This window comes from Equus caballus, chromosome 20 (genome assembly GCF_041296265.1).
Source record: "Equus caballus isolate H_3958 breed thoroughbred chromosome 20, TB-T2T, whole genome shotgun sequence".
Taxonomy (NCBI): Eukaryota; Metazoa; Chordata; class Mammalia; order Perissodactyla; family Equidae; genus Equus; species Equus caballus.
The window spans coordinates 3,577,005-3,604,540 of NC_091703.1; the positions used below are offsets into that span (position 1 = coordinate 3,577,005).

At 41.1% G+C, this 27,536-nt stretch overlaps 1 long non-coding RNA gene across 2 annotated transcripts in view; it reads right to left on the reverse strand.

The window, feature by feature from the left end:
* Window positions 1-1,475: 1,475 nt before the first annotated feature.
* The window catches only part of LOC138919316 (uncharacterized), a 54,910-nt gene continuing 28,849 nt past the window's right edge, over window positions 1,476-27,536 (reverse strand). The window contains exons 2-4 of one of the 2 annotated variants that reach the window (XR_011429433.1): window positions 4,744-4,934; window positions 2,965-3,202; window positions 1,476-2,802 (exon numbers count right to left, since the gene is read on the reverse strand). This is a non-coding gene — a long non-coding RNA (uncharacterized lncRNA). Of the gene's footprint in view, window positions 2,803-2,964; window positions 3,203-3,258; window positions 3,973-4,743; window positions 4,935-6,203; window positions 7,455-27,536 lie in introns of those variants that run through there. The other variant, XR_011429434.1, reaches the window with a different exon arrangement.

Here is a 27,536-nt window from a genome sequence, read left to right on the forward strand (position 1 = left end):
TTTTTAATGAACACACCCTGATTTTTAAAAACTATCGTGTAAAATAAATAACACAGTGGTATCCCATAGCAGGTTGAAGGACCGCAGCTAATCCTATTCTATTAGAATTTTATCCTGTTTAGTTAAATTCCAGAAACATAATCAATTGGCCCTTAATATATCTGCATGAGTAAAAAGCGTGCTCTCGTCCTACTGCATTACTTTTAAAAGCTTTGTTCAGTACTGGACCCAGATATTCCCCCCATAGCCAGTATTTTCTGTTTTCATTCTTTTCACTGCTCACCCTGTGACCTGATCCAGACTCCTTTAAAAATAAAAAGCAAAACTACATAGGAAGCTTGAGATCAGCCAGGAGCAGAGATCCCATTAGCTTTCGTCCTTTCCTCACGTCCACCCCTTATTTCTCCGGAGGCCGGCAGTCAGACTGCTGTCTCTATAGACAAGTCTGACGTTCCCGTGGGATTGATGCACAGCACAGCTCCCAGCCTGGGGGTCCACTCCCCCTGCTTGCTGCGCCAGGTTTCCAAAATGTTCCCGTGCTCATACTGTTTACACACATGCAGAAATAAGCACACCTACCCTATTGCTATTTGCAAGCGGTAAAATAGGAAAGCACAGGAACATATGACATTCCTTTTCTGTGCAATTGCTCACTTGTCGTAAATAATTGACACAAGACCCCTCCAAGTTTTCCGATGCTTTGCTCTCAGAGAAGCCAACTCTTTCCACCTTCAACAAACTCCGTACACACAGATCGTCAGGAAGAGCTCGTAGACTTATTTCCTGCGTAGCACAGACCCTGCTCCCCAAAGACACCTCAAATCTCTCCTGTCTGCTATTGTTTCAGAAACAGTGGTGTCAAGATCAGCCCAGGAACCTCCCTATGACCTAAAGAGAGCCCAAACCTTCCAGGTGGGGGAAAGTGGCCTCTAGAAGCCGCTTACACACCACTTAACGTTAAATAAACCGAAATATCACAGACACTGCCAAATAAATCATCCTCTTTTAAAGAACAGCTTTTGGTGGTCTGAAGGGAATGGGGAGGAAGCACTCCGCCCAGACCGAGGCAGTGCTACCTGGGAGCATCATTCAGGAGATACACGGGGAGACGAGGTTGCATTTAAACCGGGCCCTGCTTCTGGGGGGTCCAAGCATCCTCGGAAGAAGCTCATGAGCGTTTAAGTTGAGAGGGTAAGCATTTCTGGACCCATTTCACACCAAAAGGGAGGAACTTCCCCATGGTCTGCAAAGCACAGAGTAGACCTGGCAATGATCTGTTTTACTTGATGAGTCTGCGGTTGCAAGACTGTTCCTTCGGACAAGATCTAGTCGTGTTCTAGTGGCTCAGAATAGCTGGTTGGTCTCTGCCCAGTTTTATTTTGTTTTTTGCTTTATGCTCAGAGGTCATGGCTCTGGAGAATTGGTTTCTTTGTGTCGACTCAATAATAGAACAAGAATAATTTTTAAACCAAAAATAAATAATAATAGACCTTAACAATTTCTTTAATTTGCCAAAAAATTAATAGACAGAGACCAAAGGAGAAGCAAGAGAGGTGATGGAGAGTGCACCTTGCCCACCCTCACTTCGCTGCCCTGCCTCCGGGCTTCTCACCACAGAGACTGCTGTCTAGGTATGTTGATATGTCTGGTACCAGATGAAGCTCACAGCAGGAGCTCAGTAGATACTGGTGGCTAATTTCCTAAAATGAGTTTCCCTTTGTTGATGAAACATTTTGAAGTAAAAGCCCAAGATGGTCTCCACAGAGGCTCCGTGGGCCATGTCCATCTCACAGCCATCAACAATCCAGCAGGGACAGCGTCTCCCAAAGGAACATGGGCTTCACGCTTCCTTTCCCAAACTTTCGGCATCACTGGGACTTTTCATTTTCAGAGAAATTAGGAATGCTAATTTCTCTGGAGTTGATGCTGTGAGGAGCCACTGTGCTCAGCTGTGCTCCAGCCTCTGGCTCCAAGTATACGAGCTCTGGGCTTTACACAAGTGCTCTTTCCAGTGAGTGAACAGGTTCAGAGATCCTGGGGAAGGAGGATTGGGAAGGCCAGTCTGTGACAACCAAGTGCGTATGCACTTGGGCCAGCCTGGGGACATTTTCACGCTCATCCTCTTCTCTCTGTCCTCATTATTTTAGCGCCTCTGGATGAGATCCTTGCTAGAGCCCCCGACTCAGAATCAGACAGCTGGAAGGCCCCTGGTGATCCGCCTTCCAGAGCAGCAGGCTGGGCCCTAAAGAGGACAGGCAACGAGCCCAGAACATTTTTCCTTAAGTGGGACCAGGGGGCTCCCAGGCAGCCCGCCGTATCTCAGCTTCCTGGTTGATGTCTGCTAACCAGAAAGATGGCCAGAAAAGAGCTCTGATGGATCAATGGAGAAAGCAGGCCTGCTTTGGTTTCTCTCATTCCCCTGATGTTGAAACCATCTGTACTCCAAGGTTCGAAGAGCTTCCAGACACTTCAATAAAAGACACATCCTCATCACCGTGTGCACTGTTGATGCTCCTGTGCACTCAGGGGCCATCCCAAGTGAACGTCAACCTGCTCCAAGGCCATGGCTGCTGCTGAGGAAGGTAAGACACTTCTGTGCTTGTCATACTGGAGTAAGAAAGGCTGCCCGAGGTCCTCACGGCCAAGTGTCGGTCAGAGCTCTCCTTACTACTACAGGACCCCAGAGAATGCACTTAACCTCTCTGAAGGTCAGTCTGTATGGTGTCAAACTCTCCAGATGTTCCCAAGTATAAAGATTTAAACTGTGTCAACACAATATGTTCTCAATATCCAGATGTGTTGCTGTATGGAGAAGACAGTATTGAAAATATAGCTTATGATTCATTTTAATAATTTCAAACACTATTTGTTGAGGATCTACTAAGTTCCAAGAACTATGCTGGGTGCTTTGCTTAAGTATTATCTCTAATCTTTACAGCAACCTTGCAAGACAAACACAATTACCTCCATTTCATTTGTCCTTTTCCTTAAGTCAGTCCTGCGGATTAGGAGGTCGAGTATCATTTGCGGAGACAAAACTGAAGTCAGGAAGTCACATTACCCTCCTCAGGTCACGTACATGATACGTCACAAGAGTAGGAGTTGGCACGCAGGTCTGCCCAGCTCCAAAATCCACTCTGCCTTCATCTCTCTGAACCCATTTCCTCATCAGTACTATGCGAATAATGCCATCTTTGCAAGGCTGTTAATAAAATAAAATAAGACACATTGACTAGGAGCCCACAGACTCAAGGCCTCTTTAGCCAGTTTAGCAGGGACATATTTAATTTGACCAACACAGCGCTTAAAAAATGTTTAACCCGAACCAGACAAACAGGGGTTGTTCTCCTCAGTTAAGCACAGTTCCCTCTATGCCCCGTTGTTCCCACCCAACTGATTCGCTAACTGGTCTTCCCAACCGGCCCCTAAAGTTACATGACTTTGTGATCCCCCCTCCACTATGGAGCGCAGGTGGGAAGCTGCGAGGTCCCACTCTGTCCACCGTGATCCTGGAGGAGTGAGGAATACAGGCGGATGATGGCGGCAAGGAGGGAATCCATGCCCAGATCCTCAACTCTCATGAGTGCTCTTTTCCCAAGGGCGTGCCAGAGCTGAGAGTCACAACCCTCTCCCACTTTCAAGAAGACAGTGGTCTCCGTCACCCTTCCCACCTGACTCCAGAGAGCCAAACCAGGGGAGCCCTCGTCAATGCCGGAACAGACACAGGACTTTCCATCTTGTGCTCTCTCTGTGAAGGGTGAGGCTTGTTTGACAAGCTGAGAGTTTTGCCCTGTGATGGAATGTCCTGTATTGAGAATATGAGAGAAGGAAGTGATACTTTTTGTTTGATAACTTTACTTCCTACGTTCTTCAACTACTGCCAGAGAATGCGTCACTCTGGAGGAGGAATCCTGGGAGCCAAACTCGAGGATAGATCAGGACTGTGAAGCGGAAGCTGAAGGGTTGATAAGCCTGAGATGAGAAAGGAGGAGTGAGCAGGTGGCAGGAATCCCTATGTCATCACATCGTGTATTAACTATATTTTCTTATTTTCTATATTCCTGACTCTCTGGCATCTGGGGCTTCAGTGATGGGGAGAGACTGCCTCTCCCAGGGTTAGCCAATTCTTAGAGATGGCACAGAACTCACCCGTGACCATGCCTTTCATATGCGAGCCAACCAGTCCAGCCACCCACCACCTCCCTCGTGGGGTGCTCACACTCTAGGCCACTTTCCCCCTGCCCTAATCACCTCCAAGGCCAAGTCCTAGACGGTCAGGGACAGCCCCTGTGCCCAGAGCACACTGAAATTATTCAGAATAGCCAATCCTAAACCTGCGTACCCTGCCTTGCCCATTCCTTTCTTGGAAACCACAGTAAAGGCTCTGGTCTATGCTTTCCTCCTGCACCTTCTGCCTCCTGACTGACCCTGGTGCTTCCCCACCTGGCCCTGCATGGTGTGGCACGTCCTTCCTCTTGGGAGTTGTACTAATAAACTATCTTCTCAACAACAATCATCTCCTGATCTGTTGGCCTCACTATACCTGAATAACAATAAAACCTTCATTTTAAGACATGGGGGATCCAATCTATCTTGGATCATAAGGCAGAAATTCTCTGAGTCCCCAATTAAATGATCACAATCATCCCATTATTTGAGCAGCAATTAGCAAATATATTGGGGATGTTCACAGTATACCAGCAATATTCTAAGCAATATGTAGGGTAAAAAGAAATAGCAAACCTGGTCTTAGTCCTCAGAAGCTTACAACCTTATTGTTTCCAGTCTGTCCTTAGAAGATGGGCATGAGACGTCCTCTGAAGGCATCATAATCTCCAAGGGCATTTCAGAAAATGTGTCCATGGAGCAGTAAGTCCCGGGAAGGCTCAGGGGGAAAGATCTCAGTAGTCAAATGCTCTGGAGAATCATTGTTTCTGGAGGGTCACAAAGCACAGTGGCACGTTTAAGTCTTGGGAAAAATCAGTTTAAAATGTATTTGTTGCTGGAATTGTTTTTTCAAATTGCATCTATGACAGCTATTGACAGCCCATGAAACTAATTGTTGTGAAAACGCATTTCAGGAAACACCAACCTATAACAAACAGCTGCTTAGGAACTGTTCCTTACTTGACTTATATGAGAAATTTCACAATTTAGGGCCAATACACCATTTTCTCAACTGATAATTTAGTTATGCTTTATTATTTCAAATATATAACTGATCTCATCTCAAATATACAGCCATCTCATAGACAAAAGATGGAAAGATAATGTGGCAGAAATGGTTAATTGCTTCACAAAATCCCTTCTCGCCTTATTTGGTCACAGAACCCTGATTTTATGTAGGAGTGGCAACATGCCCAACTGAGAAACTACATTTCCCAGCCTCCCTTACAGTTCGGCATTGCCAAGTAACCGCATTCTGCCAATGAGGCAGTGCAGGCGGGAGTTCTGGGAAGATTTCTTAAAGAGAGCTAACTCAGTTGGGTAGTAAGCCCATTTTGGCCATTCACAGCTCTTTTTTCGTGCTGTCTGAAATGCAGATGTCATGGCAGGAGCTCCACTGGCTTTTTTGGACCATGAGATTACCCTGAAAATGGAAGCTATGCAATGAGGATGTGAGAACAGATAGGCAGAAGAGACCTGGGTCCCTGCTGACATTGTGAAGCTGCCACAAAGGCCCAGGAATGCCTATATGTGGAGCTGCCTTACAGAACAAAATAGTCACCTGTGTGTTTAAAGTCACTGCTATTTGAGATTTTCTTTTATATACAGTGGAGCCAAGTCTTAACCAAAGAAAAGAGAGTAACTACTTAAGAGAGCTTATTGATATTTCTGGGGCAGGAGCTTATTGGCCAACTTTCCAATAAACTTCCACCTTCCCAGCTGTTGCTCCCAGAGAAACACGATCTCTCACCTAATAACCAACAGCAAAATTCCCCTTCCATCTAGGGATTCCTCCTCACTCCAGAATCTTAGCCTGTGGGCCCTTTGTCCTTTCTGCAGGATAGGAGTTATATTTTCCTTGCCAGATTCCTTACAGAGTCACAGAACATGACTCTGCACTGATAGCTGCGTTTCACAATGTCAATTTCTCTGTAAATCTTTTGCTCATTTTCTTGTGAGCTGCTCCCTTTTGGATGGAGCCTCGCACCACAAGGTTGCCATGTCACTCAGCTGTGATCTTTTCTCCAGGTTCTTACCCCTTTCTCTCCATCTGTCAGGAATTGAGTTTCCAGTAAGAGGAAGTTTCTTTGTGATTCAGTAAATTGATGTAAGAAGAAAAGCAAAATTATTTTGGTTAGAATATGTCTGCGTAGATGCCTTTCCCAGCTGTCTAACCCAAACTCAAGGGCTCCTTGTTTAATTCTCTCTGTGTGCAAAACAAAGACGAAGCCAGGCCCTCCGAAGACACAAAAGGCTTTTACAGAGCGAAAACATTCCATTCTTCATCTCAGAAATAATGTCTTCTAAGGAAGACAAGGTTTACTTTCTTCTTTTAAGCTAACTTTTACCTAGAATGGTAAGTGCAATTTAAGAGTTGAATTTTGTGAAAATTTTCTTAGTCCTTTGGAAATGCTATAACAAAATATCATACTGATTGGCTTATAAGAAACAGAAATTTATTCCTCACAGTTCTGCATGCTGAAAGTCCAAGATCAGGATGCCAGCATCATTGGCTGAGGGCCTTCTTCCGAGTTGCAGACTGATGACTTCTTGCTGCATCGTCACCTGGCAGAAGGGACTAGGATCCACTCTCATGACCTAATCACCTCCCAAAAGCCCCACTTCCTAATACCATCACATTAGGGATTAGAAGTTCAATATATGAATTTGGGGGGACACAAACCTTCAGATAATAGCAAAAATATTATGGTTTATTTTGTCATTTACTTTAGTCTCTAGAATAAGGATAGATGGATGGATAGATAGATGATTGATAGATGATAGAAAGATAGATAGATAGGTAGATAGATGATAGACAGATGATAGATATATAGATAGATGATAGATAGACATAGAGATGATAGTAGACAGATACACAAAAGAGAGAGGAGACACAGAGAAAGAGATAGAGAGAGAGAGAATTATTATAATCAAAAGAGGACTGAGAGAAAATCTAGTTCCACTTCCTTCATCTCCTGATGAGGAAGCTGAAACCCAGAGAAAACGACCCCCTGGTTTCCCCAGTATTACCTAAAATCTAGGACCCCTGTATCCCAGTCCAGAAGTCTATTACTGCTACTTTGCCTCATTCCCCATGGAATTAGTCATGTTAAACTAAGTTATGCTGCGATAAGAAGCATACAACAAAGGTTGATTTTTTGCTCACACTACATGTCCACAGCTGGTCTGCGGGAGGACTTTCTGCTCATCTTAGCAAGTCAGGGCCTCAGGTAGGTGGAGCTCCACCGTCTTGGGTCAGAGGCATCTCAGCACCATCTTCAGGTTCACTGCGGCAATGAAGGACAGTACGGAGGGTCTCACACTAGCTCCTCATGCCTCCATCTGGAAGCAACCTGTGTCACTGCCTGTCTCATTTTGTTAGACAAAGCAAGTCTCATGGGGGTTGGGGAATGGCCCACATCTGTTTTGCTGTGTATTAGAAAGTGGCATGGTTGTGGGGGCAAGAAGACAAAGGCAAGATTCACCTACAAAATCTTTCTGGAGGTGACATGGAATGGACCTCTGGTGAAGGCTTGGAAAATTACAGACCAAAGTCACGAGGAGCTCTTGGCATCTTTAATTCTGGCTTTTTATCTTCAAATCTGAGAATGGTAAAATTAAGATTTTAAGACCTTAATACTGTGGCCATGAAGATAATTTTATTTTTAGAGCATGCTCTATTGCTAAGCTAGATGTTCTTTGGAGAATGTTAGACCTGGAAGGAACCACCGTCTCCTTTAACTGTCCCCACCCAGTTCTCTGGTAGATGTTATTATCACGATTTTACAGATGATAAAACTGAGACTCAGAGGATTAAGAAGAGTTGATCAAGCGTATTAGTCAGAATGAGCTGCATTATCCTGCAGTAACAAACAATCCTAAAAGCCCAGTTTGACACATGTGTGCGTGCTCTTGCTCACAGGCTGTGCCCAATACAGGTGTCAGTGAGCTCCGCTCTGTGCAATTCTTGGGATGCAGGAAATGGAGTTCCTGCCACTTTGTAGCCACAGCACTGGGAGCAGACATCCTTCTCAGTCACAATGGCAGGAGAAGAGAGTAACCACCTCTGAGAGCCGGTCCAGAGCCTGCTCACCTTCCACAGTGACTCTGTCCATTTAACCCCCTGTGAGAAGCCCTTTCTGCTCTGCTGAGAGGGGATTCCTTTCTGTAACTGAATCCTGACCATACAGCAATTGGTATCCGGTGGGGGTGCAGAACCCCTTAGGACCCTCAGGAATGAAAATCAAAGATCTGTTATCTCTGTGGTTTTCCAACTCCTGAGTCCAAGCGGGACACAGTCATTCCAAGGAAATCCACCTCCACAGCTCACCTTCCATATATACTTTGCCTGAAGACATGTTTGAACACACAGCCACCCTTCACCCACTTTGTAACAGAAAGTGATAGCCCTCAGTGCCCCGAGACTTACTCAGGTCATTGCCCTGGGCTTAGAAACCTTCAAATGGCAAACACGGAGAAAGCCTTTCCTGATAACTAACCAAGACACCATAACGCTCCTGCCTTCCATCTCTCCCTGTCTCACGTGACTTTCTGTTTAGGGTGAGGCTTGGCTTAGGAACTGAATATTTTGGTCTGTGTTGGGGTGTCCTGAATTCAGATGCATGATGAAGTATGGTGGTGAGACTCATGTTTAGGGACAGATAAAAACTAGACTATTAGTGGTAAACACGAGGCAGTCTACACAGAAACTGAAATATAGTGATGTACACCTAAAATTTACACAGTTATAAGCTAATAAGACCTCAATAAAATAATTAAATTTCAAAAAGTGAGGTGGTGAGAGTGATGACACTTGTTTAACAAGTTCATCTCTGACATCCTTCGACCACTGTCAGAGAATCACCGTTGGGAGGGAGAGTAGTGTGAGAGAAGGAAAGAGAACTTGAGCAAGAAGCACAACATGATTTGGGGAATAGAATTGAGAATCAGTTGGAAGAACTGACTGATAGTTCTATAATAAAACCCTTTCCATCCCTATCAGCTTAATTTTGTGACCAGGGCTTTCCAGCAGTTACTTCCACAAAGCACAAGAAGTAGGAAAAGAATTGATGCAAAAAGTTGATCTTAAGCATTCTCATCACAAAAAAAAAAAAAAAAGAAAAGAGAAAAAGAGTTAAATATGTAAGGTGCTGGTTGTGTTAATTATCTTGATCTTGGTAATCATTCCACAGCCTATACATATATGAAAGCATCATGTTGGGGCCAGACCCATGGCCGAGTGGTTAAGTTCAAGGCCTCCGCTTCGGCAGCCAAGGGTTTCACCAGTTCGGATCCTGGGCGCAGACTTAGCACTGCTCATCAAGCCGTGCTGAGGCAGCCTCCCACATAGCAGAACTAGAAGGACCTACAACTAGAATATACAACTAGGTACTGGGGGGCTTTGGGGAGGGGCAAAGAGGAAAAAGAAAAAAGAGAAAGATTGACAACAGATGTTAGCTCAAAGCCAATCTTCCTCAACAAACCAAAAAAATCTTAACTTAAAAAAAAAAAAAAAAAATATATATATATATATATATATATATATATATATATTTCAAGTACAACATGGATGAACTTGAAAACATTATGGTAACTGAAAGAAACCAGTCTCAAAGGACTACATATTGTATGATTCCATTTATATGAAATGTCCAGAAGAGGTAACTCTATAGAGACAGAAAGTAGATTAGTGGTCACTGAGAGTGTTGGGGAGGAGGTGGGATGGAGGAATTGGGGGTGACAGCTGAGAGGTTCAAGACTTCTTTTGAAATGAAAATGTCTAAAATTGATTGCAGTCATGCATGCACAACTCTGATAGACTAAGAGCCATTGAATTGTACACTTGAGATGCAGGAATTGTACAACATGTGAATTATATCTCAATAAAGCTGTTAAAAATCCAAAATATATATATATTACACTGCAATAGAATTCCAAGGAGAAAGAGGATGAAATATGTGCTCAAAGAGTAAAAGAAAAACAAAATTTTCAAATGTTAAAGGAGAGGTTGTTCAAATATTTTTAAAGTGAGAGTGGTCAATAGCATGTTACTATAGTGTTTAAAGCCATGGGTACTTTTTCTACAGCTACGTAATGGTTTTATCATAAAATGCCACTACTTATGGTTCAGGGGCACATGCACTCCGAAGCTAACGCAGCCTAGCGTTCGGAGTCCCTTGGTCGTACAGGTCACTTCCAAGGCCTACACATGGCCCTGAAGGGTCATATATTTCAGTAAAACTTGCAAGTAGTATGATAAAAAAGTAAGCCCTTTTACCCATAGTGGGTTCATATCTCCCTTCACACTATCCCTTTTCTTCCTTCCCGTCATGGAGCTGGCGCTGGGATGGCCACAGGCGGTTCTGAAATGCAACGGATTGAATCGGGGTGAACTCAGTTTTGGTTTAAGAGGATGCACCGATCAGTTCTCAGTCACTTCCATGTACAGTTAAGCTACTTCTAGCCACCCTGGAGCGTGGATGACTTCTGGAGACACTCCGTCTGCCCATCGTGCTGAGGGCCAGAAGTCACAGTGTGACACTAATGTCCTGTGGTGCCTGGTACCATAACTATGTGAACAGTGAAAAAGACAAAAATGAGATTTGAAACGTACAAACCAGAAGCCAGTCTGTGGAAATATATCATAGAGGTGTCTCAGGGAGGTAATCAACAAAAATATCATCTTTCTTGGATTTTTGTCATATCAGCTTTTCAAAATTTATAGTTATCTGTGATCCATTTTAACAATTTACACCTATCAGAAAAATGTGAGATGTCAAGTTAAAAACGTGTGAGATGTCAAGTTAAAAATTGTTTTTCAAAATTCTTTTGGGGAGTATATGAGTAAAAATGTTTGAGACCACCAAGTTATCTGACACAGTTGGGTACGAGACAGGAAAGATCCCATTAGCGTCAGAAGATAGGCCACTGGCTCCACAGCCTAAAGTGGCAGAACTGCGACAGAGCTGGGGCTCTGTGGGTCAAGTGGTACCTGGGGCTTGGACTCAAGTCCTTCTCACTGTGAACCTCGTGGGTCTGTAAACCTACCCTAGGGTTATTTCCCAGTTTCTAAATACACAGTTGGAATATAGAAACCCTCAAATACAAAGTCCCCACGCTCCTTCCTCACTAAGGAATGAGGACTATTAAGGTAAGAAGGACCAAGTTGAAGACCACGGAAATACTCCCCCCACCAAAAGAGTCCATCAACAGCAGGATCACATCCCTGGATGAATCACCAGAGAACTGAAGATGTAGGCATGCCGATTCCTCTTCCTCCCGCTAACTCCCCACTCAAGCCGAGGTAGAATACAGAGGGTAACTGGAGAGCAATGGTGGTTACCACTAATTTAATCAGCGATGTTCTACATGCAGTTTCATTACTAGAACGAGTCAACACAGCCTTTGGCACCTGACATGCAGCTATCAGTTTGGGAAATGCTTTCTTCTGTTTCCCAGTAAAACCACCAAAAGCAATATTCTTTTACCTGGTAGGGCAGCAATTCAGTTTCACAGTCTGACCTTGTGCCAGGCATCCATCTTTTCTCCTAACTTCATCTGCAGGGGCCTGTGTTCACATCACCATCCCAGAGGACATCATGCGGGTCCACTACATTGGTGCTCTCATTCCCATTGAGCCTAGTGAGCAGACAAGTACACTAGATGCCTAGATGTGTGCCAAAGGGCGGAAGGTTACCCCACAAGAATTCAGCAACCTGCCCCCTCAGCAGAAATGCTGTGGCTAGTGATCTGGAAGTGAACAGATATCTCTCTGCAGAACAAAAGGCAAGTTGCTACACCTTGGACCCCCACTGCTAATAAGGAGCCACAGCCCTTGACGGGACTCTGGATTTGGCAACTAACATATACTACACGGGAGTGTACAGCTCTGACCCATTTTCTGCAGAACCCATTAGACTGCCAACTTTGAGAGGAGCCCAAGGCAACTTACTCAGGCCACATGCAAAGAGCCCTACCACTTGGGCCTACTACAGGTCTAACAGTGCTGGAAGTGTCTGTGGCAGCTCAGGATACTAATGGCTGCAGAAGCCCAAGGAAAACCACAGCTGAGGCTGTGTGTCCAGTCATGGATGCTAGTGGAAGACTTCAGCATCTCAATAAAGAAAGAGCCCCCAGAAATAGGACCTCTTGGGAATAAAGACATAAATTGCCCTAACATATAAAGAGGCACTGGATGAGGGGAAATAAAACATGTAACCAGGATAAAGAAATCATGTTAAAGAGTCTAACTTCAGACTCAAAAGTCTTGAAAGAAATGAGAACTGTAACAGCATTTTTTCTTCTTTTCTCTATTACAACCAATTTATTTTCTTCCTCCTCCTATCCCTAATATTTTACATAAGATGTGTTTTACGTAAGCTGTGACTTTATAATTTGGTCTATAGGTTATAAGATATCAAGACGGGATTATGACTGAACTAGAACATAGAGTAGAACGCAGGGTTTCCATCAGGAAAGGATACAGTGGCTGATGGGACTTAGGTCTCACCTTTTGGGAAGAGCATGTGTTCTATTTTTTTCCTAGCTTTATTGAAATATAATTTATATGTAACATTTTATAACTTTAAGGTGTACAAAGTGTTGATTTGATACCCTTATATACTGCAAAATGATTACCACCGTAGTGTTGGCTAACACCTGCATCACATAGTTACCATTTCTTTTTTGCGGTGAGGACATTTAACATCTACTGCCCTAACAACTGTCAGGTATATAATACAGTATCATTAACTATAATCATTAGGTTGTACATTAGATCCCCAGAACTTATTCACCTTATAACTGGAAGATTGTAATATTTGACCAACATCTCCCCATTTCCCCCACCCTCCAGCCCCTGGTAATCACCATACCAGTCTCTGTTTCTAAGAGTTCAGCTTTTTTAGATTCCATATGTAAGTGATACTGTACAGTATTTGTCTTTCTCTATATGATTTATTTCACTTACCCTAACGTCCTCAAGGTCCATCTATGTTATCACAAACTGCACAATGTCCTTCTTTCCCATGGGTAAATAATAACCCACTCAATATATATATATACAGTCATGTGCCACATAACGACGTTTTGGTCAACAACCGATTGCATAGACAGTCATCCCATAAGTTTAGTACCATGTAGCCTAGGTGTGTAGTAGACTATACCATCTAGGTTTGTGTAAGTACACTCTATGATGTGCACACACTGATAAAAATCACCTAATGATGCATTTCACAGAACGTATCCCCTTCATTAAGCGATGCATGACTGTATATATACGTACGTATACACATACATATGTATATATACCACATCCTCTGGATCCATTCATCTGTTGATGAACACTTAAGTTGTTTCCATCTCTTGACTATTGCGAATAATGCTGCAATGAACATGGGAGTGCAAATATCTCTTCAAGATCCAGTTTTCATTTCCTGTAGAAATTAAAAGAAGTGGGATTCCTGGATCATATAGTAGTTCTGTTTTTCATTTTTTGAGAAAACTCCATACTGTCATCCATAAGGATTGCACCATTTTACATTCCCACCAAAAGTGCACAAGGGTTCCAATTTCTCTGCATCTTCACCAGCACTTATTTTCTCTTTTTTTGGTAGTGTGTCTGAGGTGATATCTCATCGTGGTTTTGATTTGGATTTCTCTGTTGATTAGTGATGTTGAGCACCTTTTCACAAGCTTGTTAGCCATTTGTATATCTTCTTTGGAGAAACGTCTATTCAAGCCCTTTGCTCATTATTTTGTTGTTGTTGAATTGTAAGGATTCTTTATATATTCTGGATATTAACCCCTTATTAGATATATGATTTGCAAATATTTTCTCCCATTCCATAGGTTTTCTTTTAACTCTATTGATTGTTTCCTTTGATATACAGAAGCTCTTTAATTTGATGTAGTGCCATTTGTTTATTTTTGCTTTTGGTGTCAAATCCAAAAAATCATTGCCAAGACTGAGTTTACCCACTATGTTTTCTACCAGGAGTTTTACAGTTTTAGGTCTTATGTTCAAGACTTTGACCCATTTTGAGTTGATTTTTGTCTATGATCTAAGGTTTTTGTGTGTGGATCTAGTTTCATTCTTTTGCATGTGGCTATCCAGTCTTTCCAACATCATTTATTGAAGAGACTGTTCCTTGCCCATTGTGTATTCTTGGATCCTTTATCATAAACTGATTGACATACATGCATGAGTTCATTTCAGGCTCTGTATTCTGTTTCATTGATCTTCTATTTTTATGCCAATACCATACTATTTTAATTGCTATATCTTTGCAATATAGTTTGAAATCAGAGAGCGGGATGCCTCCTTCTTTCTTAAGATTGCTTTGGCTATCCAAGATCTTTTGCAGTTCCATACGAATTTTAGGATTGTCTTTTCTATTTTTGTGAAAAATGACATTGGAATTTCTATAGGGATTGCACTGAATCTGTAAATCACGTTGCATAAAATGTGTCTTCTTCAATTTCTTTCATCAATCTCTTTTTAGTGTACAGATCTTTCACCTCTTTGATTAAATTTATTCCTAAGGTTTTTTTTGTGATGCTATTGTAAGTGGGATTATTTTCTTCTCTTTCTGATAGTTCATTTTTAGTGCAGAGAAATGCAACTAATTTTTTTATATTGATTTTGTATCCTGTAACTTTACTAAATTTGTTGATTAGTTCTAACAGTTTTTTTGGTAGAGTCTTTATGGTTTTCTATATATAATATCATGTCAGCTGCAAATAGGGACAACTTTTTCCTTTCTGATTTGGATGCCTTTTACTTCTTTTTCTTGCTTAATTGCTCTAACTTCCAATACTATGTTGAATAAGAGTGGCAAGAGTGGGCATCCTTGTCTTCTTCCTGATCTTACTGGAAAAGCTTTCATTTTTTTCACTGTTGAGTATGATGTTAGCTGTGGGTTTGTGATATGTGGCCTTTATAATGTTGAGGTATGTTCCCTCTATGTCCACTTTGTTGAGATTTTTTATCATGAGTAGATGTTGAATTTTGTCAAATGCTTTTTCTGCATCTATTGAGATCGTCATATGATTTTTATCCTTAATTTTGTTAATGTGGTATATAGCATTGATTTGTGAATGTTGAACCATCCTTGCATCTCTGGAATAAATCCCACTTAATCATGGTCTATGATCCTTTTAGTGTATTGTTGAATTCAGTTTGCTAATATTTTTTGCATCTATGTTCATCAGGGATATTGGCCTGTAATTTTCATTTCTTGTGCTGTCCTTGTGAGGCTCTGGTATCATGGTAATGTTGGCCTTGTAAAATGAGTTTAGAAGACTTCTATTTCTTTATTTTTTGGAAGAGTTTGAGAACAATTAGTATTAATTCTTTATATGTTTGGTAGCATTGACCAGTGATGCCATCTGGTCTTGGACTTTTATTTGTTGAGAGATTTTGACTATTAATTCAATCTCTTAGTTACTGGTCTGTTCATTTTTTCTATTTCTTCATGATTCAGTCCTGGTAGGTTGTATGTTTTTAGGAATTTACCCACTTCTTCTAGATTGTCCAATTTGTTGGCATTCATAATAGCCTCTTATGATACTTCATATTTGTGTGGTATCAGTTTTAATGTCTCTTTTCATTTCTAATTTTATTTATTTGAGTTCTCTCTCTTTTTTTCTTGATAAGTCTAGCTAAAAGTGTATCTATCTTGTTTATCTTTTCAAAACCCAGCTCTTAGTTTCATTGATCTTTTCTATTGTCTTTTTAGTCTCTATTTCACTTATTTCTTCTCTGATCTTTATTTCCTTCATTCTGCTAACTTGGGGGTTTGTTTGTTGTTCTTTTTCTAGTTCTTTGAAGTGTAAAATTAGGTTGTTTGTTTGAGATCTTTCTTTTTTCTTAATATAGGCATTTATCACTATAAATTTCCCTCTTAGAATTGCTTTTGCTGCATCCCACAAATTTTGGTATGTTGTATTTTCATTTTCCTTTGTCTCAAAATATGTTTTTATTTCTCTTTTGATTTCTTCTTTGACTCTGGTTGTTGAGGAGCATATTGTTTAATCTCCACATATTTGTGAATTTTCCAGTTTTCTTCTTGTAATTGATTTCTACTTTCATACCGTTGTGGTCAGAAAAGATACTCGAATTGATTTCAATTTTCTTAAATTTATTAAGACTTGTTTTGAGGCCTAACATATGATCTATCCTGGAGAATGAAAATGTTCCAAGTACACTTGAGGAGAATGTGTATTCTGCTGCTGTTGGATGGAATATTTTGTAAATGTCTGTTAAGTCCATCTAGTCTAATACGTAGTTTGGCTCCAATGTTTCCTTATTCATTTTCTGTCTGATGATCTATCCATTATTGAAAGTGAGGTATTGAAGTCCTCTGCTATTATTGTGATGCTGTCTATTTCTCCCTTCAGGTAAGTTAATCTTTTCTTTATATATTTAGGTGCTCCTAAGTGTATAAATATTTACAACTGTTATATCTGCTTCAAGAGGTCTAACATATGATCCTCTTGAAGAGGCCTAACAAATTGACCCTTTATCATACATAATAATTTTATTTGTCTCTTGTTACAGTCTTTGGCTTAAAGTCCATTTTGTCTGATATAAATATGGCTACTCCTGCTTTCATTTGGCTTCCCTTTGCATGGAATATCCTTTTCCAACTCTTCACTTTCAGTCTATTGTGTCCTTAAATTTGAAGTAAGTCTCTTGTATGTAATATACATTAGGTCTTAGTTTTTTATCCATTCAGCCACTTGATGTGTATTGATTGGAGAATTTAGTCCATATGCATTTAAAGTAATTATTGATAGATATGGACTTACTGTTGCCATTTTGCTAATAGTTTTCTGGTGTTTTGTGATTCGTTTCTCTCTTTCATCTTCTCTTCCTTTGTGATTTGATGATTTTCTGTATGGTATGCTTAGATTTCTTTCTCTTTCTCTTTCATGTGTCTACTATAGGTTTTTGCCTTTTGGTTATCATGGAGCTTACATAAAACATCTTTTATTTCTTTGTGTGTGTGTGTGAGGAACATTGGCCTTGAGCTAACATCTGTTGTCAATCTTTGTCTTTTTGCTTGAGGAAGATTGTTACTGAGCTAACATCTGTGCCAATCTTCCTCCATTTTATCTGGGATGCTGCCACAGCATGGTTTGACGAGTGGTGCTAGGTCCGTGCCCAGGATCTGAAACTTTGAAGCCCAGGTTCAGGCTGAAGCGGAGAGTGTGAACTTAATTACTATGCCCCCAGGCCAGCCCCAAAACATCTTTTATTTCTAACAGTCAATTTTAAGCTGCTAACAACTTAACGTCAAATGTATACAGAAGCCCTACATATGCACGCTCCCTCCCACCCACATGTTATGTTTTTTTAATTTTGGTTTTTGGTTTTTTGTTTGTGTTTTTTTGCAGGGAAAGATTTACCCTGAGCTGACATCTGTTGCCAATCTTCCTCCTTTTTTTTTTCTCCCAAAAGCCCCAGTGCATAGTTGTATATCCTAGTTATCTGTCATTCTAGTTCTTCTATGTGAGCTGCCATCACAGCATGGCAACTGACAGACAGGTGGTGTGGTCCACAACCGGGAAGCGGACCTGGGCCGCCAAAGTGGTGAGCACTGACCTTTAGCACTAGGCCATCAGGGCTGGCCCACATTCTATGTTTTTGATGTCACAATTTACATCTTTTTACATTATGTATTCTTCAACAAATTGTTGTGGTTATAGTTATTTTAATACTTTTATCTTTTAACCTCCAAACTGGAAATTTAAGTAATTTACACACTACCATTACAAGATTAGAGTATTCTGAATTTAACTACATATTTACCTTACCAATGAGTTTTATACTTTGATATGTTTTCCTATTACTAATTAGCATCTTTGCATTTCACTTCAAAGAATTCTCTTGAACGTTTCTTGTAAGGCCAGTCTAGTGATAATGAACTCTTTCAGGTTTTTCTTGTCTGGAAAATTCTTTCTCTCTCCTTCAATTCTGAAGGACGACTTTTCTGTGTAGAATATCCTTCATTGGCAGTTTTTCTCTCTCAGCACTTTGAATATATCATGACACTCCCTTCCGGATTGCAAAGCTTCTGCTGAAAGATTTGCTGATAGTCTTTTGGGGGTTCCCTTGCATGTATCAAGTTGCTTTTCTCTTACTGCTTTTAAGATTCTTTCTTTGTCTTTAACTTTTGACAATTTAATTATAACGTGTCTCAGTGCAGGTCTCTTTAGATTTCTCTTATTTGGAACTCCCTCAGCTTCCTGGATCTGTACGTCTGTTTCTTTCCCCAGGTTGGGAAGTTTTCAGCCATTATTTATTTGAATAAGCTTTCTGCCCCTTTCTCTCTCTTCTTCTTCTTCTTGGACTCCTATAATGCATACAATGGTCCACTTGATGATGTTCCATATGTCCTTTAAGCTACCTTCATTCTATTTTATTCTTTTTTCTTTTTACTTCTCTGATACGATGAATTCCACTGCCCTGTCTTTGAGTTCACTGTTCCTTTCTAGTCTGTTGTTAAACACCTTTATTACATTTTTCATTTCAGTTATTGTGTTCTCCAGCTCTATAATTGTTTGGTACTTTTTAATATTTTCTCTTTGTTGAAATTCTCACTTTCTTCCTGCATTGTTCTCCTGACCTCAGTAAACATCTTCATGACTGTTATTTTGAAGTCTCTATCATGTAAATCACTTATCTCCATTTTACTATGGTCTGTTTCTAGAGTTTATCTTGTTCGTTTGTTTGGAACATATTTCTCTATTTCTCCATTCTCCTCGGTTCTCTGTGTTGGTTTCTGAACATTTGATAAAACAGCCACCTCTCCCAGCCTTGAGAGGGTGGTCTCATGTAGGAGATGAGCCTTGTCAGTCAGCCTGGCCTGAGCTCTTACTTGTCTCTCAGGTCTTTGTGACTGTCCAAGCCGTCTTTTCTGTTCTTGGTGCCTCCCTGTAGTTGAGGGTGTGTCAAGACCTGTCATTGTCTCAAAGAGGAGGACCACGGTCAGCACTTACACACAGGTTGATTGGAAGCTGGACCGTCAGATAACCACTGGGAAAGTATGTATTCAGGGTCCTTCCAGGCAGAGATTGGGGAATGGGCACTTCTGCCTACTCCCTCTGCACTAGGTCGGGGTGTACAGCAGTCAGGAGATGCTCCTGTGCCCATCAAGAACTGCCTCTTTGTTTGCTACAGTCCTATGGAGCTCATGAATGCAAGCCTCATTAGCTACCAGAGCCAGGCAATCCAGGGACCAATCCCTCAGGTGGCAGCTGCTAAAGCTGGGGTGCAGATGTGTACACAAGCTCCTTCCAGGGAAGAAGTGGCAGTCTGGAATGAGCTAGAGGGAGAAGGCTGAGGAGGCATCCACTGGCTTCCCTAGTCTCTGGGGAGGATGGCAGTCAGCTCCTGGATGTGTGCTCAATTAGAAGCCTGACTGTCAGGCAGCAGCTTTTAATGTATGCAAATAGACCTTCTTCAGGGAAAGACTGGGAGGTGGGCATCTTTGTCAGCTCCTTCACACTGAGCCCTGGGAGGATAGTCACGGGGAGTCCTCTAGAGCCAGTTAAGAACTGTTTCTTTGTTTGCTATAATCTTGTGGGTCTCATGGACACAAGATCCATCAATTTTCAGAACTAGGTATTTGGGGGGGGGCCTAGCCCTCATTTGAGAATCCAAGTTGGGGTGCTTAATGCAGAGTCCAAACCTTTTGCTCCTCAGGGAGAAGCTGGGAGTTGGGAGTTCCCTCCTGATTGCATGGCACTGTGCCAGGGGTAGGATTTGCAGCTGGAGTGGGTCCCAGGCTTTTCTGCCTGTTTCAGTGTGGGTATTTTTTCATTCACCTGATGTGTAGGAATCATTCAGCTAGTTTCTGGATTTCCTTCCAATGAAATTCCTCTGCAGGTAGCTATGCATTCAGTGTGTCCGTGGGAGGAGGAGAGTTCAGGAGCTTCCTATGGCACCATCTTGGACTGGAAGCCAGAATGAATTCTATTTCTTATTGCACAATGAATTTTTGATGTTTGAAAGTTTAAATATGGGAAGAAAGCAGTGTACGAGAGTTGAGTAACCAAAGGGGAGGACTGTAAGGTGCAGTGTGAATTGAGTCAACCAGCGTCCATGCCAACACCCTTTTCATGTGCTTTCATGTATTTCAGGAACTGGGAAACTAACAAGTTTTTACTGCATTTCCTCAACTCTCTTGCATCTAGTGGCAATTTAGGTTCCACTATTTAGAAACATTAATGCAAGATTAGAAAGGTTTGTTTCTAGTGCTTCCGCTGACAACAACATCCACCATGGACGCATCTAGTTCCTCTGTGTAAGCAATGATTTTTTACTGGCTTTGTAGGGTATTAAAAAGCATTGCCCAGAGTACCTTTTTTGCTGGTGTGGATTGCACCAGGCACAGCATGGTTTTGGGTCCAGCAGCACTAGCAGCAGCTTTCTACTCATGGAGATTTCCTAATTGTGCTAACTACCTGTTAAGATAGCTTTCTGATCATGGCAGGGAGAAGGGCTCTGGAGCTGGCAGCCGTGGCCACCGTTTCCCAACATGGTTGAAGCGTGCTGAGTTAGAGAAGAGGCAACCGCTTCTTCAGTTCTGCAGGGCGGCTTTGGGCAGTGCTCTTAAAAGACCAGTCTGGAATCTGTTTCTTCAGTCTTCCCAAAGAGTCTGTAAACCATGTAATATCCTGTAATAAATCCCTTTCTGCTTAAACTAACTAGATTGAATTCTGTTGTCTGCAAGTGAACCTGGGCAATACACCGTGTAACCCTCTTTGCTATTCCTTTTCCTATGTATCCTTTTTTCATTAAACTGAGTCACTACAGATGGATCTAGAATATATTATTCATTCTCCTTGGCCAAACCACAGGCTTTCCCTTCTTAAAAATGCAACTTGAGACTTACCCTCCATGAAGCCATTTTAGATGAGTTCAAAAACACATCCCATTTCCTCTGAAACTGTAACATAGACACTTAGTAATGGCTCTTTGGGGACTCTGAGAACATTAATCAGCTTCAGAACCAGAGTCAGAGTACTTCCCCTGGGAAGCATTTTTCACATAAAGTAAAAAGTACTTTGACCCTAGCAGGGCAGATGAGAACTTAAAAGAAAAGCTAGAGTTTAAGGCTTGGATGGCAAAAGATGTGAAAACTTATCCTTCTAGTCTTTCAAGCTAATTCTCTTCCACTTTCCTTATCTTTCTCCTTCCCACAACACTTGGCAATTGGCAGCAAAACTAGATGGTAGTTAATCAAGCCAATGACAATATTCTTTCAGAAAAAAATCTATCAAGCAAAGCATCTTCGCCTTTCAGGAGGCCCTGGAACCCAGAGCCACCTCCTGTGTGCCTGTGCCTTCTCCAGACCGCGGGAGTGCGAGTGCTGAACGGAGGCAGGAAGCTCCTCGGCCGGCACACACCGCCCTCTAGAGGTGGGTCCTGGCACTGCTTCCTGCTTTCCAAGGGCAGCCTCTGTTTCACTTCTCAGCTACAGACTTTTCATTTGGCCCAGAGCAGTGGAAGATAGGGGTGCAGAAACAAAATTACTGACAGTCTTAAAGAGAAACTTTCAAAGGAAAACTAAATGAAGAGAGGTCATTACAACAACTATGTGAGAAACATTTAGAAAATGGATAGGGGTCTGCCCCTGGCCAAGTGGTTAAGTTCGCGGGCTCCGCTTGAGCGCACAGGGCTTTGCGGGTTGGGATCCTGGGCACAGACCTAGCACGCCTCATCAAGCCGGCTGAGGTGGCGTCCCACATAGCTCAACTAGAAGGGCCTACAACTAGAATATACAACTGTGTACTGGGGGGCTTTGGGGAGAAGAAGAAAACAAAGAAGAAGATTGGCAACAGATGTTAGCTCAGGTGCCGATCTTTAAAAAAAAAAAAGGGAAAATGCATAAATTGTATTTGTCTTTGTGATTCCCAAAGTCACTGCTTTTTTTCTTTTAACCTGTACCTGCCTTACTCAGAAATGGTGTCACAATCCTTCAATTAATATTTTGGCAGCAACACTAAGCAATTTAGAAAATTAAAGAGATAATAATCAGCAATTAACAATGTCATCTACATTTTGATGTATTTTACAAAACTAAAGAAAAATGCAAAGAAAACTGGTTAATCTTATGTGTTTATGTGTCATTTTCAAAACTCAATAGTTTTTGAGTAATAAAACCGACACATTCTCCAGCAAATTAAGAGGTAATGGTGTGAAGCGTCATTGAATCAACATTTAAGATTCAGAACTAAAACTCAGTTCATAGAGATTCCTTAGTTGAAAGGTTGGCCTCTTGCTGAGGATATCAACTATTCCTACTTTAATCATTCTTTCCTTTAATGAGTGGATTGTCTTACATACTTTTTTGTTCACACACATAAAATGCTGGTCTCACTAGGAATCAACCAGACACTAAGAGAGTTTAAACATATTCAGGCCATAAATGATAAAAGCTGCCTCTTCGGACATTCTAACCACTTTTATCATTTGCCATCTGTCATGTTATAAACACTGAGGAGTAGAAAGGCTCTAGAGCACCTTTGCTTGAAGACTCCCAAGAAAAGTCTCCAACTACATGGAAATGTTGACGAGCCTTATAAACTTGGAACATCACAGGAATTGACCATCCTGAGGAATATGCTCTTATGAGACATTGTAAAACCAAATGATGGATGCCTAGAAAACCAATAGCTTCCTACTCCTTCTGCAACTTCATCTTTGAAAAGAAAAAAAAAGACAATTCCTGAAAACCGTTTAAAAGGTATGCATAATTTTATGCAAATATTATAGGTGATCAGGCATAGGTGCTCCCACTTATGTTTACTTAAAGGCAAAGACCCAGGTACATTTTTTGTATCCTCTTTTTAAAACCTTAGTTCCCTTTATCAAAAATAAAATTTGGGGGGCCAGCCCCGTGGCCGAGTGGTTAAGTTCATGCACCCTGCTTCAGTGGCCGAGGGCTTTGCTGGTTCGGATCCTGGGTGCAGACATGGCATGGCTCATCAGGCCATGCTGAGGCGGTGTCCCACATAGCAGAGCCAGAAGGACCTACAACTATGTACTAGGGGCTTTGGGAGAAGGAAAAAAAAAGATTGGCAGTAGATGTTATCTCAGGGCCAATCTTAAAAAAAAGTTTTTAAAAATAATTAATAAATAAAATAAAATTTGGTAACAAACACAAGCACATGTTACTAAAAGTGTCTCAACTGCTTCTGAAAACGTGTGAGCACATACATGTTTGAAATCCCTTCTTTTCATCATTTTCAGAGACAAACTTTTAATTTCCTGCTCTGAAACATGTGGAATATCATTTTAAACAAAAGCCTGCTTTGATGGGCTTTCAGCTTTGGTGTGGCTGCTCGGTGCTAGAGTACATTCAGGTCTTGGATTTCTCACTCGCTGCACAGGAGACGAGACATAGCAGCACCATGATTTTCAACCAGGTGATAAATCAGAGGACAGTGGCTATGTCTTCTATATTCTCTGTTACTGTCCCTAGTCCCTGTACTATCTCTACAAGACACAGAGGGATCCCCAGAACTGACCATAAGAGACAGTATTTGCAGGGCACGTGCTGCGTGCCAGACCTGCGGTCGCTCACAGTGTTCCGGGAGGTAGGGACTGCTATTTCCTCCCTTTTCCTCCTGAGCATACTGAGGCTTAAGGATGATGTGGAAAGTAGCCCAGGGTCCAACCCAGGGTGCTTGGCCATCATATTGTTGTCTTTTGATAACTGTCTTTACTTAATTAATTGGTCACATAATTCTTCCATTAGGCCTATATGCAATCAGCATTCAGTAAATGCGAAATAAGAATGACAGATACAAAGCTAAATAAGGCCAACATGCTAAAATAAAGGAGTTTTTAACATTTAGTTCATATTTGAGACTTTTCTGCAGTGCTTTTCCTCTAAAGAGCTCTAAAATTAACTTATAAATTAAGACATCTATCAACTTAACTCATAATCAAACATTTCAGCATTTATTTGATTATTTCAGGTCAGATTAGGTCTAAATGTTTCATGAAGTATTTAAGCTTCCCCTGCAAAGGAAAAAATGAAGCTACTTAATTTTACTCTTGAGAGATTTAAGCTTATGCCATATAATAAAAAGATTTCCCAGCCCAGACAATACTGCCAGGAAAATTAAGCTTTCCTTTCTCCACCATAAGCATTTACTTAAAAAAAAAAAATCAGTAAACTCTGAACGAAAAAACAGACAAAAAAGAATAGGAGAATGAATGAGGGCACATTTTTATGTAACTGACATCAAGAGGCTTCAAGCATCAGCGAGAAAATTAGACAAGATACTATCTACTGCCTCTCCATTTTTTCTAGCTTGTTATTGAAAAATATTTTAAATATACACAAAAAAAGTAGAAAGAATATTGCAGTGCTCCTTCCCCCTTCACTCAACCCAACAGTTATCAATGCGCATTTTATTTATACATACTCCGCCTAATACCCACATTCTCCATTTACTTTGAAGTGTATGCAAGATACAAAATTTCATCTAAAAATATTTCTGTAGGCATTTCTAAAATATAATTACTTTTTGAAAAAAGAAAAATCTTAACTACATTATAATTATCACCTAAAAAAAAATGAGCAGCATTTCTTCAACATCAGCAGATACCCAGTCAGTGTTCACATTTCTTTTTGGGAGTCTGTTCGAGCCAGGTCCAAAGTGCATACATTGTACCTGCTGATGTATCTCTGGGTCCTTTTTCATCTATAGTCGCCCTCTCTTTTCCCTTAAATTGTATTTGTTGAAGAAACCAGGTCTTTCGTCTTATGGCGTTTTCCATGTTCTGAGTTTGCTGATTGCACACTGGTGGTGTCATGTAAACGTCCTCTGCACTTTTTGTAAAGTAGTAGTTAGATCTAGATGCTGGATGAGATTCAGTGCTGCCTCCTCTGAGATTGTTCAGCTTTATGATTTTCTCTTCCTCTTAAAAAAAAACAAATATACAGTATAACCTTGATATTATACAATTCATAACTATTATGGATGAGGATTTTTTCTACAGAATTCTTTGGTAGAGAGGATACATAAGGCCTTGCATAGTCTAAAGCAAAGAGTACAAACTTGAGAGCCCAAGAGACCCCAGTGGAAGATCCAGCACTTATGAGTTCTGTGATCATCAGCAAGCTATTGAAACCTCGGTTATTTCATTTGTAAAACAGGAACGATGATGCCTTCCTTCAAAGGTCATAGCACATATAGCACCAAGAACACCCTAAGCTTGTAACAGTGGGTGTGGTTACCCTAACACACTAGGCTTCTCAAGGATGGCTCTGCTCCCTGCCTGCAGCTTCTTTCTTACTCTGTCCCCTACTCTCATATTGCTTTTCAGCACTCGCTCAACTGCCGCCTTTCCAGGAGGTGCTCCACACCCCCAGGCTGAGCTCTCGGTGGCAACTCTGGACCCACTGTCTCTTGTGTTATGAGCACTTATCAAACCACTACCAGTTTGTTTGTTTTACTTCCTCACCAAAATGTGAGCTACCTACAGATAATCTCTGTGGTTTTTATTTAAATGTTGTTATAACTATAAAACATTTCACACATTAAAATGCAGAAAAAATACATAACTGACACTTATTTACCCTCTACCAAAATTAAGCCAGCATAAATATTTTACTTAATTGCCTTTATCCTTCTATCTTTAAAAAAATAATATTACTGACTTCATCCCTATTAAAGCCTCATTCCTGTGCGTCCTCCGTTCTTTCCTTCCCAGAGGAAATGCCCATCTTAAAGCACATTTTTGTACTTTTATTTCACATGGACGAATTCCTAATCAAGATGTACTGTCACATGTATTGGGTCTTTAAGGTTTACTTAAGTAGTATCAGGCTATATGTATTCTTTTGCTACTTGCCTTTTTTTAAACTGATTGTTATGCTTTTGAGATTTATCCACAGTGTAAAATGTACCCCGTTTTCATTAATTTTAATTGCTGTGTAGTATTCCATTGTATGAATGAATTAACAATTTTTTAACCACATTCCCTACTGAGAGACAGTTGGATTGGTTCCACTTTTTGTTATTACACACAGCGCTGCAGTGGGCAACCAGGAGCATTTGTCCTGTGCTCACGCCTGAGGGTTTCTCTGGGGACGGGGGGTGTAAGATGGGGTCTTGTCTCCATATCCCAAATCCTAACACAGTGCCTGAAATATTAAGTATTCAGTCAGTGTTTATTGAAGGAAGGAATGAAATTTTTCATTCATTCAAGACTGAAATGCTGATGGGCATAAAACTAAAACATCATGAAGGCCTAATTATCAAAGGAATGAAGTTTTCCAGGAGCAATTAGAAATGTGAACGGGCTGCTATCTCGTGGCTTAAGCCTATTCAAGTGAATTACAGAGGAAATGAAAACACATGCTGGAGAAAAGCAATCATTCCCCAGGCTGACTTTAGCTATGTAGCCAGTTCAGTTCTGAGGACAGAGCTTTAATTGTTACCATGGAAGAAACTGAAGGGCGAAGTCAACCACAGGGCTCTGATTTACGGCTCCATGAGTTGCAAAGGGATCTAATACCCCACATCATAACAAGGCCTTATTCACTTTCAGGAGAATCATCAAAAACTGGGTCCAAGTATAAACAGATACATTTTGCCCCGAAGAGGTTGCTTGGGGCACATTGTGCCGCATGTTAGAAGCCAACATCTAGATCACTGAACTGCTTAAAGGATTTGATAATAGATGCTATCGGAGGGTGAAAAAATATATTATTCAGCTTCTGATACTGCTTTGGAAACTAAATTACAAAACCTCACAACTTTGTCATTTTCCAACTTTGTCAGCTACGAGCCTCCCAAATGTAAAGGCAATGCCAAGGATCCATCCACCCCAAATCATGGAGCCAACTATTTCTTTCTTAACCGAGTAATTGGCTGTAGAGATGAGATTATCCTTAGACCAATGAGATACACTCCCTGGAGCTGAGGATGGAATTAGCTTCCCCTGAGGCTTAGGTTGCACATGGGAAGGTGGATACCTGAATTAATTTAAAGGAAAAAACTAGAAAACAGATCCTGAGTACAGAACCAACCAAGCCAGCAGTAGTACACCCCTTTAACTTCCCAAAATCCATACACACTCTTTTTGTTGTGATCTAAGACGCTCCTGCCTACATGAAGTACAGTCCCTCCAGCTTCAAATCCAGGATCTCTAGTGATGTGCAGGCATTGTCTTCAAGTAGCTCCTCATATTCAAGCAATGCACAGAAAAAAACAAGAGAGTCACACTTCAAAACAAAAGCCATTTCAGTATGTAATACAGGCTGACTTTCCCCACTAGTCATTGGCTGAGTGCTGGGATGGTGTAAAAGGTTGAGGGGCTTGGCCGGAAAGGCTGAGAAAAA